At 33.8% G+C, this 15,038-nt stretch overlaps 1 protein-coding gene across 7 annotated transcripts in view; it reads right to left on the reverse strand.

Annotated features, from left to right (window-relative positions):
• The window catches only part of LOC143223043 (uncharacterized), a 409,689-nt gene that overhangs the window by 263,558 nt on the left and 131,093 nt on the right, over positions 1–15,038 (reverse strand). The window lies entirely within an intron of this gene.

The following is a 15,038-nucleotide window of genomic DNA, read 5'->3' on the forward strand; positions in this document are numbered from 1 at the left end:
AACATGAATAGATCTTTAAGAAATAAATGAACCAAAGACAAAGAACTGGTGAAAACTTTGACAGATTGTAGCTGATTTAAAACAGGCTTAAGACTTTAACGTATGAATAAAAAGGGACCAACCAACCAGATGACTGCATCAACTGGATAATGTAGTATTGATGATCCTGGAATAATTAAATCAGGGTAACTGTGATTATCAGGTTATAAAAACTATAGAAGTATTGACAGAAATACTCCTATACACCAGAATATGAGAACTTAGCCTATCGGAAATCACTTTATAACAATTCCAAAATTCTATGAAAGTTTCGAGTGTTCTTTACGAAGTTTGCGCAGGCTTGCAACTTAGTATAAGGCAATTTCACAAAAACATCTATTTATGCATATATCTTAAATCATTTCCTTTTATGCGCCTGTAAATCTGTTATTGCACTAGCTACATGGATCAGGATACATTTTGCATTTACATTTCATCCCTCGACGTGTCAGCAATAATTTTGTGGTGGAAATAGAACAGATAACTTATTGTGTAGCTCTGCGCTAAACAACAGCTTTACTAACATGTTTGGGCCATGGATTGCATTTTTGAAAAATTCACATCAAAGCTTGTTGTTTGTTTGTACAGTTTTACAATTTCTTTTATTATGCTTTATTTCAAAGACTTCCAAAATTACTTGTACTCTTAACTCTGGCTAGACTTGTGAACGTTTTGGACGCCAACAAACCTAGATAACAAGCTGAGTTTTGAAAGGAATAATCCAAACTGACTTTTTAAAAGTCGTTAGCCAACTAACTGAAAAAGGAAATGCATATCAGCTCCAAATCTCGTGCTCTGGTTTTATGGATACGAGAAGGTTTTTCGACTCTGTTTGAAAACGTAATGACATTTTTTGTTGTACTAAGAACGACAGACATCACAGACGAATGTATTCAGATCTTGAAGAATGTACATCCAAATGCAACAGCCTAAACAAATATACAGAAGGATTGTTTGAGATAATAATGATAGAAAAAGGGGTTACACAAGGAGATCCTTTCTTAACAAAACTGTTTCCAACAGTCCCTGGATATGTGTTTGGAAATAAAAGGATTTTTTTTATTAGTGGAAAAGAGCTAACAGACTTGAAGATTGCAGACGATGTAGCACTTAGAACGAAAGTGTTAAAAATAAAGAGGTTCAAATCAACTAATTCAACTAAGAAAGCTGGAATAAAGGACTCGAAATGTGTTTAGGAAAAATACATAATTAACTTTGTTTAAAGCAAAAGAATAATAATTCAGAGAGCTACAATCAAAATATTAATGAATGGAATACTTACATGTAACACCCTTAAGATGGATAACAACACAAGAGAAGATATAAGCCTTGGAGTGAGAGCAGAATAAAGTACTTTTAGCCCAAAATGTGCCATTAAAACCAAAACTACTTAAATTGCGCATACTATCAACAATGCTAAATGAATAAACAAATAAGAGGTACTAAAAGATGGAAAATAAGTTAAAAACATCACAACAAGCAATCCGAAGATCAAACGTAAAACTATAAGAAAAGAGAATTAAAGGATAGACATATTAAAAACATTATAGGAACGGAAATGTAGACTTACTTACTTTTCTCAAGAAGAAACAACAATAGATGAAAAAATAAGATAAAAAATGATAATCAAGTGAAAGCGAAAGGGAACAACAAAAGAAGAAACGGAAAGTGTGTTTGAATTTTGTGCAAAACTATTTGAGGGCTATCTGCGCTAGCGGTTGCTAATTTAGTAGTGATAGACTAGACAGAAGGCAGCTAGTCAACACTACCCACCGCCAATTCTTGAGCTACTCTTTTACCAACGAATAGTGGAACTGGCCATAATATTACAACTATCCCACAGCTGAAAGGGAGATGAGGATTCGAACCAGCGACTCACAAATTACGAGTCGAGTACCTTAACCAATAGGATCCCCCCCCCAAAAAAAAAAAGACGGAGAGACGATATAGTAGAGAAAATAGTACTGCAAGGCGAGGGTGAAAGTGTGAAATATCAGGAGATATCGAATTTATATCTCATGAGCTACAATTCGCAGTGGACTCAAATGCGTAAGAAAAAACATAACTCCAGGTGTATCACCTATCTAGTTATTACCAGTCTAGACTATCTCCCTTTTTTCCCTAGTATATTGGGTCGTGACAACCTTTAGCGGTTGCTGACCAAGTAGTCACATTATGTAGGTAGCGCTGTTATTATCTATGTTTGTCCGAGTGCTAATGACTCAAGCATCACAGGTGACAATCCTGTCAGGTTAATTAGGACTTCAACACAAGATTACGTCTGAATTTCACAGTGTTCAGGTGTGTTTGACTAGCAGGATTTTTATATACAGTATATTTTAAAGACTGCAGATTAATCTAATAAATATTTAACTGTTCATCTGGAATTCACTGATAACAAGGATTTTATTTTATATCAGTTTTGTTGTTTCATTTCATTTTTCATAATTTTGTTTATATACAGATAACTTGTTTTTGTGTGTTTTTTTTATGAAATCTAGTCTTTGATCAATTAACTTATTAATTTGCTCACACGCAACAGTTATATGTACAATTACTATTTCCTTCGTGATATTTCGTGAATACGTCTTGAATTTTTTAGCTTACTAAAGTCCTAACCAAAGGAATTTATATTTATTTCAAAACACATTAATTTCTAATTACCAGTTTATGCTGTACCGTCAACTTTGATCTATACATAACACGATTCAACCTGTTTCCATGTGCCTTAAGACATTGGTTGTCGATGATTTTATGAACTTAAATGAGATCTTGTCATTATTTAGTGAGTTTGATCAACTTATATTCTGAATAAAAGTTTTATCAATGTAAAACACAATTCTCGATTTATTACAACTATAGTTCTTAGAAACTGTGTTGGAAAGTATTCTGCTTTAATACAATTCGTTTTAAAACTCGGTTATTCTTTTTTAACTTTTATCCAAGTGCTACTTACTTACAAATATCAACTAATAGGCATTTATTCAAAGTTACAAAAATAAAAAATAACTTTAAGTGAACAAGGAGTAGATATAAATCCACCTTATTTTAAAGATACGTATTTGGTTTATTCGTTTTGAAATTCTCTATTATTTTTAGAAACAAAATGTGTAGGTCAGACACATCTTTGGCAAGGAGAAATTTTATGTAAAAGCAGTGAACAGACATTTTTGAATGCGCAAAATAAGTTTTACAATTTTGATTGTTTGGAATAGTGCAAAAAGCTCCATCATAGGCTATCTGTGCTCCGCCCAGCGCCGGTATCATAACCCGATTTCTAGCGGAGTAAATTCGCAGACAAGCCGCTGTGCCACCGGGGTACAACTTTTAGAGCCCAAACAGTATTGAAATAAAATAAATAATATTGTGTTATTTATTCTTACTCAAGCACAATATTTGTAATTGAGTTGAGTAAAGCAGCTTATAATAATTACAATTCACTTGTGTAACCTGATTTATGCTCTAATAATTGTTATTTATGGAAGCAAACAATATGCACACCGGCTGTATCACTACTATATTTTTTAGGTTTTTGAGTGATCGCATGTATTATCGTAACCGTAAATAAAAAAGTCCAAGTATACATAGATAATGTCGAACGTCAGTATAAAATTAGGATCTCTAATATCCAAACATCGGTAACTATATTATTAACTTAACTGTTAGTTTAAACTTTGAACTATTCGATTCTTTGTAATAATCACATAACAAGATAAAACTCATTTCATTTCCTTGCACAAGAGATTAGAAAACTCTAATATCAAAGACAATGAAAGAAAAATATCGAACTCTGATAATTCAGTTGATATAACTTGTGATGACTGACCACTAATCATTTCAGATTGGGACTTAGTAATCAATTGCGATATCATACTAAGTATTTAAACACGTCAGTTGACTATTATAAAAACACGTCAGTTGGCTATCATAAAAACACGTCAATTGACTATCATAAAAACACGTCAGTTGGCTATCATAAAAACACGTCAGTTGACTATCATAAAACACGTCAGTTGACTATCATAAAAACACGTCAGTTGACTATCATAAAACACGTCAGTTGGCTATCATAAAAACACGTCAGTTGACTATCATAAAACACGTCGTCAGTTCACTATCATAAAACACGTCGTCAGTTCACTATCATAAAAACACGTCAGTTGACTATCATAAAACACGTCAGTTGGCTATCATAAAAACACGTCAGTTGACTATTATAAAAACACGTCAGTTGGCTATCATAAAAACACGTCAATTGACTATCATAAAAACACGTCAGTTGACTGTCATAAAAATACGTCAGTTAGCTGTCATAAAAACACGTCAGTTAGTTATAATAAAAACACGTCAGTTAGTTATAATAAAAACACGTCAGTTGACTATCATAAAAACACGTCAGTTGACTATCATAAAACACGTCAGTTGACTGTCATAAAAACACGTCAGTTGACTATCATAAAAACACGTCAGTTGACTATCATAAAACACGTCAGTTGACTATCATTAAACACGTCGTCAGTTGACTATCATAAAAATACGTCAGTTGATTGTCATAAAAATACGTCAGTTGGCTATCATAAAAACACGTCAGTTGACTATCATAAAAATACGTCAGTTGACTGTCATAAAAATACGTCAGTTGGCTATCATAAAAACACGTCAGTTAGTTATCATAAAAACACGTCAGTTGACTATCATAAAAACACGTCAGTTGACTATCATAAAACACGTCAGTTGACTGTCATAAAAACACGTCAGTTGACTATCATAAAAACACGTCAGTTGACTATCATAAAAATACGTAGTTGATTGTCATAAAAATACGTCAGTTGGCTATCATAAAAACACGTCAGTTGACTGTCATAAAAATACGTCAGTTGACTATCATAAAACACATCAGTTAGCTATCATAAAAACACGTCAGTTGACTATCATAAAAACACGTCAGTTGACTATCATAAAACACGTCAGTTGACTATCATAAAAACACGTCAGTTGACTATCATAAAACACGTCAGTTGGCTATCATAAAAACACGTCAGTTGACTATTATAAAAACACGTCAGTTGGCTATCATAAAAACACGTCAATTGACTATCATAAAAACACGTCAGTTGACTGTCATAAAAATACGTCAGTTAGCTGTCATAAAAACACGTCAGTTAGTTATAATAAAAACACGTCAGTTAGTTATAATAAAAACACGTCAGTTGACTATCATAAAAACACGTCAGTTGACTATCATAAAACACGTCAGTTGACTGTCATAAAAACACGTCAGTTGACTATCATAAAAACACGTCAGTTGACTATCATAAAACACGTCAGTTGACTATCATTAAACACGTCGTCAGTTGACTATCATAAAATACGTCAGTTGATTGTCATAAAAATACGTCAGTTGGCTATCATAAAAACACGTCAGTTGACTATCATAAAAATACGTCAGTTGACTGTCATAAAAATACGTCAGTTGGCTATCATAAAAACACGTCAGTTAGTTATCATAAAAACACGTCAGTTGACTATCATAAAAACACGTCAGTTGACTATCATAAAACACGTCAGTTGACTGTCATAAAAACACGTCAGTTGACTATCATAAAAACACGTCAGTTGACTATCATAAAAATACGTAGTTGATTGTCATAAAAATACGTCAGTTGGCTATCATAAAAACACGTCAGTTGACTGTCATAAAAATACGTCAGTTGACTATCATAAAACACATCAGTTAGCTATCATAAAAACACGTCAGTTGACTATCATAAAAACACGTCAGTTGACTATCATAAAACACGTCAGTTGACTATCATAAAAACACGTCAGTTGACTATCATAAAACACGTCAGTTGGCTATCATAAAAACACGTCAGTTGACTGTCATAAAAACACGTCAGTTGACTATCATAAAAACACGTCAGTTGACTATCATTAAGCATATAAAACACATAAGTTCTTCGATAAAATGAAATAAAGAGAACACTTTTGATTTACTACTACACGGCACTGCGAAAGTTGGGTTTAGTAAACGGGACAGTTTTAATCATCATGACAAGTAATTAAAGGATCATCTTCAATATTAATGTTACTTAACTAGGAAGTGATAATAGTTTCTACACATTTTAATTGTACTTCAGTCCTAAAAACATAGGAGTCGTTCCAGTCTCCGTTTAAAGTTACAGAAAACGACTAACCCTAAGCATATCAGCCTAGCTACATAGAATAAGCTTTTGTGATGATTGAAACAGATTGGAATATATTGACTGGTGGGATTTGTTACTGTAGAGCTGCAATGGCGACTACTTGCCCAGATAAGCACGAGCTCAGGCACGAGCCTACAGCACCTAGACAGCCATCGATCAATAAAAAGTCTGGCAAAAACTTGTGAATGTCTGGGTGGGGGTGATTAATTCTAATTATAAGAACGGTGTTGTTTCGGTAGAAAATGAATGAAAAACAAGGTGTGTTCTTTGTACTGAGAGCTGCACCTTTATCAGGATATTATATATTCAACACTTCTTTTAATCCTGTACGTATTTGAACGTTGTATTCACTTGTGGTGAAGCTGCTTTTATACAGCATTGAATCTAAACAGTTTAACATAATAAAAATGCTTTTAAGCATTAAAGTAAGTACTTATCAATGAGTTTAAATGAGCTCTGATTTTGGGCTGTTGAAAGAAAACTAACCACAATCATCCCAAGACAATGTATATACTTGGTTAGAATTAAATGCGTTTCTACTTTCACGCAGTATCTACAAGACGGTTTCTACACGTCTTTCGTCACCATACCATTTTACGCTAGCTATATCGTTTCGTGTAGATTTTGTTGAAATAAAAATCTCACACATAAATAGAAAACTGCACACAGAAACGAGGGCAAAAAAGTAGTTTTTCAAAACTTCACTAAGTTTTGGTCACATTAATTGCATAAAACCATAAAGTGAGAAAGGCAGTATTGGTAATTCAGTTTAAGACAGATAGAACAAGTATATGTTGATTTTTATCTGTCGTACTACACGTATGTCATCGACCTACCATAACTCTTATTGCTTGTCGTGAATTTCCTATTTAAATATACACAGATAAAAACAAGATCAAGCAAGAACATAACTGTAGAGCTGTAATATGGCGTAGTGTCCTTGTGACTAATTCCTTGGAATTATAATAATAATAAAACTGAACAATATACGTTTGGCACTTCTGTGTACAAAACATGTTGGCAAAACACAATAAATACTTTTAATATGTATTTTGTTTTCTTAAGTTAAAGCAGGAGATAATTTCTATTTTGAAGGCGAAAAGAAAAACAGGAGTATAAGCTGAATTTACCTTGGTAGAAGTGAGTAAATACTCCTTTGAAACAAGTTTTTCGTCTACTTTTACCGATTGAACGTTGCTTTCGAAAAACAAATTTTAGTTTATTTTCAACACGAACGACACATTATGCACAGTTAGCTGAACCAATTTGTCCGAGACCCCTAAACTTCATACATAGCTGTCACTAGATTTTAACTTCTGTCCAGCTATTTGAAATGAATAACTACGTTGACTTTTACTTTTATAACACGTTCACAGTTGAAAATGTGGTGCATGGTTTACGGCATCACGTTTCGAACCCTGGATCCTTTAATCCATTGTTTGATATGATAACTACTGGATCATAAAGACGTGCACACATATCTCGGCGCACGTGTATGTGTTATGAGGGAGCTAACATGTGGTCAATTTTCAGTCAAACGTTTTTAATTGGTCTTACTGGACGTAGGTCATTGAGGGAAAATTAACACATTTTTCTCTCTCGGAAAATGTTTACCAATAACCTTCATACTTTCTAGTGTTGATCAAACTGGTGCTGCATTTTAAATAATCGTGTAAACTGTGTATAATAATAACTAAACGTTATCAAAAAACGAACAACAGTTTTAAAACATGTTAAAGTAAGCCACAACCAAAGTTCCAAATCTGAAGAAAGAGCCATTAGACTTAGGGTGCTGAGAAAAAAATAGAATCCTAAGTTCAACTACAAGTACAGAAAAGCATGTATGTTTAGTTGGCGTGGTTTACTCATTGTCACTGTACCAATGTTTTCCTAAAAGGTACAATCAAAAAGACATGAATTGAAATTAAAGTAAAACAAAACACAGACATTCGGTTAACTTAGATTAAAAACGTTTTACCCACTATGGCTTAGCAGCAAGTCTGAGGGCGTATAACTCTAAAAATGGGGTTTCGATACTCTTGGTGGGCACAACACAGATAACATATTGTGCAACGTGTTTAATAAGAAACACAAATCTGAAAGGTTTTCCTTAACTTTCCATAAGTGTATTAAATAAACTTTCCCTGTCGTATATGACAACTGAGATCTAATACCACTGCAAGTAAAACAAAGTTTCTATTTATAAATCAAATACTTTTCACTGAAAGAACTTTATTTTTTAATAAAGTTACTACTCCGTATGTTATGACAGGTTATAATAAAGTTTAATATGATGTGTGTGTGTGAATTGGACAAAGCTTTTTAAATTCTTTGTATCCAATGGATCGCAGATTAATGTTAGTTTTTTTTTTCAATTCCGTGCATGTGTCAAGTTAACAAGCTGTGTCTTCGCAATGCGACAAAATAGTTGCAATTTGCATACGTTAAAAAGATTCACATAGTAAATCCACACAATGTTTAACACGTCGCGAAATTTGAAAATACTTTGACATATAGAATATTATGCCTTCTATAAAAAATAATTTCAAACTGAATCATTTAATGTCGTTCTGCCATTAATTTAAGTCACTTTTTCAGACAAAGCCAAGTCATATACTGCCTAATTCATCGTAACCGAGTATTACAGAAACTGCTATAAATTTTCAGCAAACATATTTTTTGCTCATAAAGATTAGTGATATTTCTCTCAACATTATTGTGAATGGTAGCGACTACTTGATGAATTAAATATCTAGTGGTCGTTTGTTACGAGAATCGGCGCCTTTTACAAATTTAACAGAGTACCAGACCTTCGGGTTTTCCAACACTCGAGACCGCACAGACTAGATCTTGCCCCATGGTTGGTGTTACTACCACCCTTTCTTTCCGAGCAAATAGAGAGCTAATCTAATACCAGACGTCCTTGAAATGGTGTTCGCCTGCCTCGAATAAGGGAGAGTTAAGAGCCACGTACTGTTTCTTAGGGTATGTAGATGTGCAAAGCGGGCTGGAATCTGGTGCGTGTATGCCACAAGGGGCTCTAGTTGGCGCGAACTCTTAGCGATAGAGACTGGGTAGAGAGAAGAGGATATACGGCTGGATTGATAGGTACAAGGAAGGAACCTTGAACTCTGTCTCTCACACTCCCCACGCGCCCACGTGCAGCTAACGCAACCCTTCACCCAACTCAATAACTGGTTGGCTTAGTTCCAGATTTTGAGGCCCTGCAATTCTTAGCAATGTACAGGCTCTTTACTCTCGGCCCTGTTACCGAAAGAATGAAGATTAATTATTACACGTCGTTGTGTCTAAATTCTAGCCACCTGTTAGGCCCGACTTGGTCACTGAATTTTCCCCACATGCTGGATAAATAGTCCAAGCTCCATCAACCGTGTGACAAACGACCACTTGTGGTTATATGGTTGTATTCATAACTACTCGAGCTTTTTATACCGTTCATTATGTATATCAGCATTAATTAAATGAAAAACAGTGTAAAGCTCAACTTAAATACATTCGCTGTAAACTAACATATTTATTCCTATAAAAACTAACTAGTTTTCTTCTTACTACTGTCACAATATATAACCCTTTACGAAAACTTCAGTGTTCTTTTTAACACGTATATATAAATAATCACAGCGAATATAATGCTGGAATGTAGACTCATTTCTATTTGTATTCTATTTTTAGCATCTAAAATATAAATCAATAAACAACGAATCAAAGTAATCAGAACTGCCTTCATATGTGACTACAGGTATTTTAAACGAGAAGTCAGTGAAATCAGAGGAAAGCGAGATTTTCAAACATTCAAATATAAAATCCATCGCTGGTTTACACAACAGCGTGTAAACACTGAAATAAGAAAAATGTTTTTTTTTTTCTGCAGGTATCTACAGACCCACAGATGACAAATATAAATATAATTATTTTATTGTCGAGATATTCAACCAAAACTCAAATAATAAATCTGTTTTTCCGTAAGTGACTATGGGACCACAGACAACAATATAAATATAATTATTTTATTGACGAGATATTCAACCAAAACTAAAGTAATAAATCTATGTTTCCACAAGTGACTATAGAATCACAGATGAAACATAAACAGTATTATTTTCTCTACAAGATATTCAACCAAAACTCAAATAATGGATCAGATTTTGTTCGTTTTTGCACAAGTGACTATAGAACCATAGATGAAACGAGTGCTTTAACCACATAGCCACGCCGAACTATTTATCCATGTGTTATCTAATACTGCGTTTATTGGTAATTAGAATACAGTTAAATAATTTTAAATGTCATTTATATATACATATATGAAAATTGATTTTACAACAACTATTTTTAAAAATACCCATTCTTCAAGTATTATAGTCGGTACAAGTTACAATTGTTTCTCTCTCGACGCTCCTCTACAAATACCCTGTTTATTCACTTTAGTACAGATTAGGGCCTCTTTTTCCGAACTGAAAGCCAGTTATGATTAGGAAATTGGTCACGATGATCTAAGTAAAGAAGATTACATTTAAAAGCATTACGAATATTAAAATATGAACACGACAGGAAACGGTACTCCTTTGGCAACTATGTTTTTTTTATTGCTTTCATCAGCATCAAATATAATCATTTATAAATATTATACTGTGCAGCTTAGTTCTAAAAATTTAAAACTAATATCTATACAAAATAAAAAACTTTGCTGGTTAATAAGGGTTGAAACAAAAATTATTTGAAAAAGGATTTTTTTCAGTCTGCTCTTATTTTTTTACGCTATTCCTAACTTTCCTAATATTTGTTTTTCTTTTCAGATTTTGGCCATTCTCTTCCTCTGTCTCTTTGTGTGTAAATTTTGTTAGGATTTTGATTTTTCTGGTTACAGTTCTCATAAGGATAAGTGTAAGTTCACCTTCCCTTTTCACTCGACTTGTAATCCGAGGATCGCGGGTTCGAATCCTCGTCTCACCAAACATGCTCGCCCTTTCAGCCGTGGGGGCATTATAATGTTACAGTCAATCCCACTATTCTTTTGTAAAAGAGTAGCCCAAGAGTTGCTGGTGGGTGTTTATGACTAGCTGCTTTCTCTCTCGTCTTACACTGCAAAATTAGGGACGGTAAGCACAGATAGCCCTCGTGCAGCTGTGCTCGAAATTCAAGACAAATCAAATCACCTTTTTTTTTAGGTTTTCCAATACACTGAAAATTAAATAAAACTGAAATTTCATACACATCTTTCAGCGATGCTTTTGGGACACTAATTCTGCATATAAGTTTTCTACGCAAGAGTGTATTTTATTAAATTCACTTTTTCTCATCATTACAATATTTATATACACTTATTTACTAAATTTGTATTATTATATATACAATAATTTAGCAACCAAGTTTTAAAAATAAAGACAATCATCGACATATGTTTTGTAATGAAAAATTAGTTGTTAATACCCTAAATCCTAAGAACAAATGATTCATAAAAATTGCTATTATTTCACAATTTCAGACGAGGCCAAGCCAAGTAATCGTACACTAGATGAATCTCTTCTTTCGGAGACCCTGCATGGCCAGGTGGGTTATAGGCGTTTGACTCGTAATCCGAGGGTCGCGGGTTCGAATCCCCGTCGCACCAAACATGCTCGCCCTTTCAGAATAGTAGGTCGATCCCACTATTCGTTGGTAAAAGAGTAGCCCAAGAGTTGGCGGTGGGTGGTGATAACTATCTGCCTTCCCTCTAGTCTTACACTGCTAAATTAGGGACGGCTAGCGCAGATAGCCCTGGTGTAGCTTTGCGCGAAATTAAAACAAACAAACAAACTCTTCTTTTGGAACTCGTGTTCGTGCATTAATGCAGCTAGTTATGACTACCAGCAAGAACAGATAGTTTAAAAAATATTTCTTTTTGAAGAGCTAAGAGAACTAAAAGGAAAGTGGTGAAAAAAAAACTCTGATATAACCTTTAACACATCTAAGAAACTGACGGTTAGCAGAATGTAATTAAACTACACAGAAAAACCATTCAAAACTTTCCTCAAGTAGTGTTTTAAACTCTTAAGTATGAGCACAGAAAGTAAGTTAAGACTTGATTCTTTCAGCTCATAATTAAATCTAGAATACCTAAGAGAATGACGTATAATGAAGTTCCAAATAAAAATATCACTCCACAGATTTTTAAATAAATTTCAAAACATGACAATATAACTTGGTCTGATAAGCTAAATTTTAATCAAAAACATAAGTGATGCTCATCCCAATCTCCTCACAAATCTTCAACGCTCTAGGTAACCCTATCAGGAGGCACTATTTGTTCATGGCCGTAAAACACCAGGGGGCTCATAACAATGAGGCTCTTTACAGGTAGAAGACTTCCGTCAGACTTTTTCAATCTCTATCAACAAATGTAACCAACAATTTAAGTTCTCCGAAAACTGTTATTGCATCAGTTCTATCTAAAAAAATTCAAGAAACTCTTAGCCTAATTATGTTAAACATATTTTGATTGGATGTCACGCGCCTTGGTTTTCGCCATTATTTATACTCTTTAGTTTAATTTGTTTAATTATGTAATTGATAGACATAAAGTAGTTTGAGTTTCAGCGTTAATGTCTTATTGAAGTGTACATAAGGTTAATCACACTTTACAAATATTATTTTTATGTTTTTATAATGCCGTCGTGTATGTTATCGTAAATGCCATAAGTACGATGCATGGCTCTGTAAAGACATACTCAGCACCCATAGATTTAGTTCACAGTGTATGTCTCACCATTCGACAATGTAATGTCACCACTTCTAGATTTATGGTTCGAAACAAGTCACAGCCCAGTTCTAAGAAGAACAAATCACGTAGCGAGAATGCTAAGAGAAGCACAAAGGGCGCAACATTTCAAAAATGAAATATTCAACATGGAAATTGAATTACTTTGCAAAATGTTTAGGACAGCAACAAGTTTCGAAACTGAGTCTCAAGCCAACCAATATGTAAAATGAAAGAGACCGCTCTAACCCAAAAAGTGGTTTCGATTAATGTTACTAAACAATAAGCAAATATTTGAAGCTAACGAGTGCTCACATATACACTGAAAGTTTATAAGCTTCCTGCCTTCCTTCACAATCTATGACTGTTTTCCTGAAAATAAAATTAAAAAAAAAAGGCCATAGAAACTGTAATACTTGTCAAGTCTCCCGATGCAGCTCCTCTGGATGTGCTTAAACGTGGTCTTGAAAGAAAACGTACACGTGCAGTGAAGGATCTGTGGAAAGTTTGATAACATGTGTGTTCTAAGATTGATTTCTCAGTCCTTCGCAAAGGCTTGCTACAACGGAAATTATGATGTCGGGTAATAGTGGGTAATCATGGCTGTCAGACTGAACAAAAATGACGAGGAAAGTTCGAGTTCGAAGGACAGAACGCTCTAGAACTTCGTTTTTTTTTAATATTCAGCTAACCCTCAATATGAATTTATTTATATTTTACGAAATTTCATCGTTTTGATTCTCTAACTAACAGATTAGACGATTCATGTTTTTCTACTGGCCAAGCGCGTAAGGCGCGCGACTCGTAATCCGAGGGTCGCGGGTTCGCGCCCGCTTCGCGCCAAACATGCTCGCCCTCCCAGCCGTGGGGGCGTTATAATGTGACGATCAATCCCACTTTTCGTTGGTTAAAGAGTAGCCTAAGAGTTGGCGGTGGGTGGTGATGACTAGCTGCCTTCCCTCTAGTTTTATACTGCTAAATTAGGGATAGTCCTCGAGTAGCTTTGCGCGAAATTCCAAAACAAAATAAAACAAGTTTTTCTACTATTTAGAACATGTTCTAAACCATCAAAGAGAACACACTGTGTTATGTTTTTACTAAAATACTTTTTTTTTGGAGGGGGAATCTTTTTGATGTCCAAAATATGTATGGTTGAGAGGTCAAATGTTTAGCTGAACAGTATGTGTATATATATACATTGTCGAAATTTGTTTTCAGTAGGACTTGGTAATTCAGTTTAATTATGTGTGTATAATAACTTGATCTTTCTACGAATTTTAAAAATATGTAAATAAATACTTTGAACTATGTTCACGAAACAGATGTACACACAAACTTGAACATATACATACATAGAGTATTTACTTCCAGTTTGGATTGAAAAAGTAAGACTTTAAAACTGAAGTAATCAGAAAATAGCAGGACATACTAAAGTCACAGTTGCAAATAAAGTTAAAAAGTCAAAAAGTTCTAGTTATCTTTATTCTAATGTTTAAAGTGAATCACGGAAAGTTCTAGTTAACTTTATTCTAATGTTTAAAGTGACTCATGGAAAGTTCTAGTTAACTTTATTCTAATGTTTAAAGTGAACCACGGAAAGTTCTAGTTAACTTTATTCTAATGTTTAAAGTGAGCTAAAAAAGTTCCAGCTACCTTTATTACAATGTTTAAAGTGAACTATGAAAAGTTCTAGCTATCTTTATTATAATGTTTAAAGTGAGTTATGAAAAGTTCTAGCTACCTTTATTATAATGTTTAAAGTGAGTTATGAAAAGTTCTAGCTACCCGTATTCTAATGTTTAAAGTAAGTTATGAAAAGTTCTAGTGACCTTTATTCTAATGTTTAAAGTGAACCTCGGAAAGTTCTAATTAACTTTATTCTTATGTTTAAAGTGAGCTAAAAAAGTTCCAGCTACCTTTATTCTAATATTTAAAGTGAGCTATGAAAAGTTATAGTTACCTTTATTCTAATGTTTAAAGTGAGCTATGAAAAGTTCTAGCTACCTTTATTATAATGTTTAAAGTGAGCTATGAAA

The sequence above is a fragment of the Tachypleus tridentatus genome, chromosome 8, assembly GCF_004210375.1.
Source record: "Tachypleus tridentatus isolate NWPU-2018 chromosome 8, ASM421037v1, whole genome shotgun sequence".
Taxonomy (NCBI): domain Eukaryota; kingdom Metazoa; phylum Arthropoda; class Merostomata; order Xiphosura; family Limulidae; genus Tachypleus; species Tachypleus tridentatus.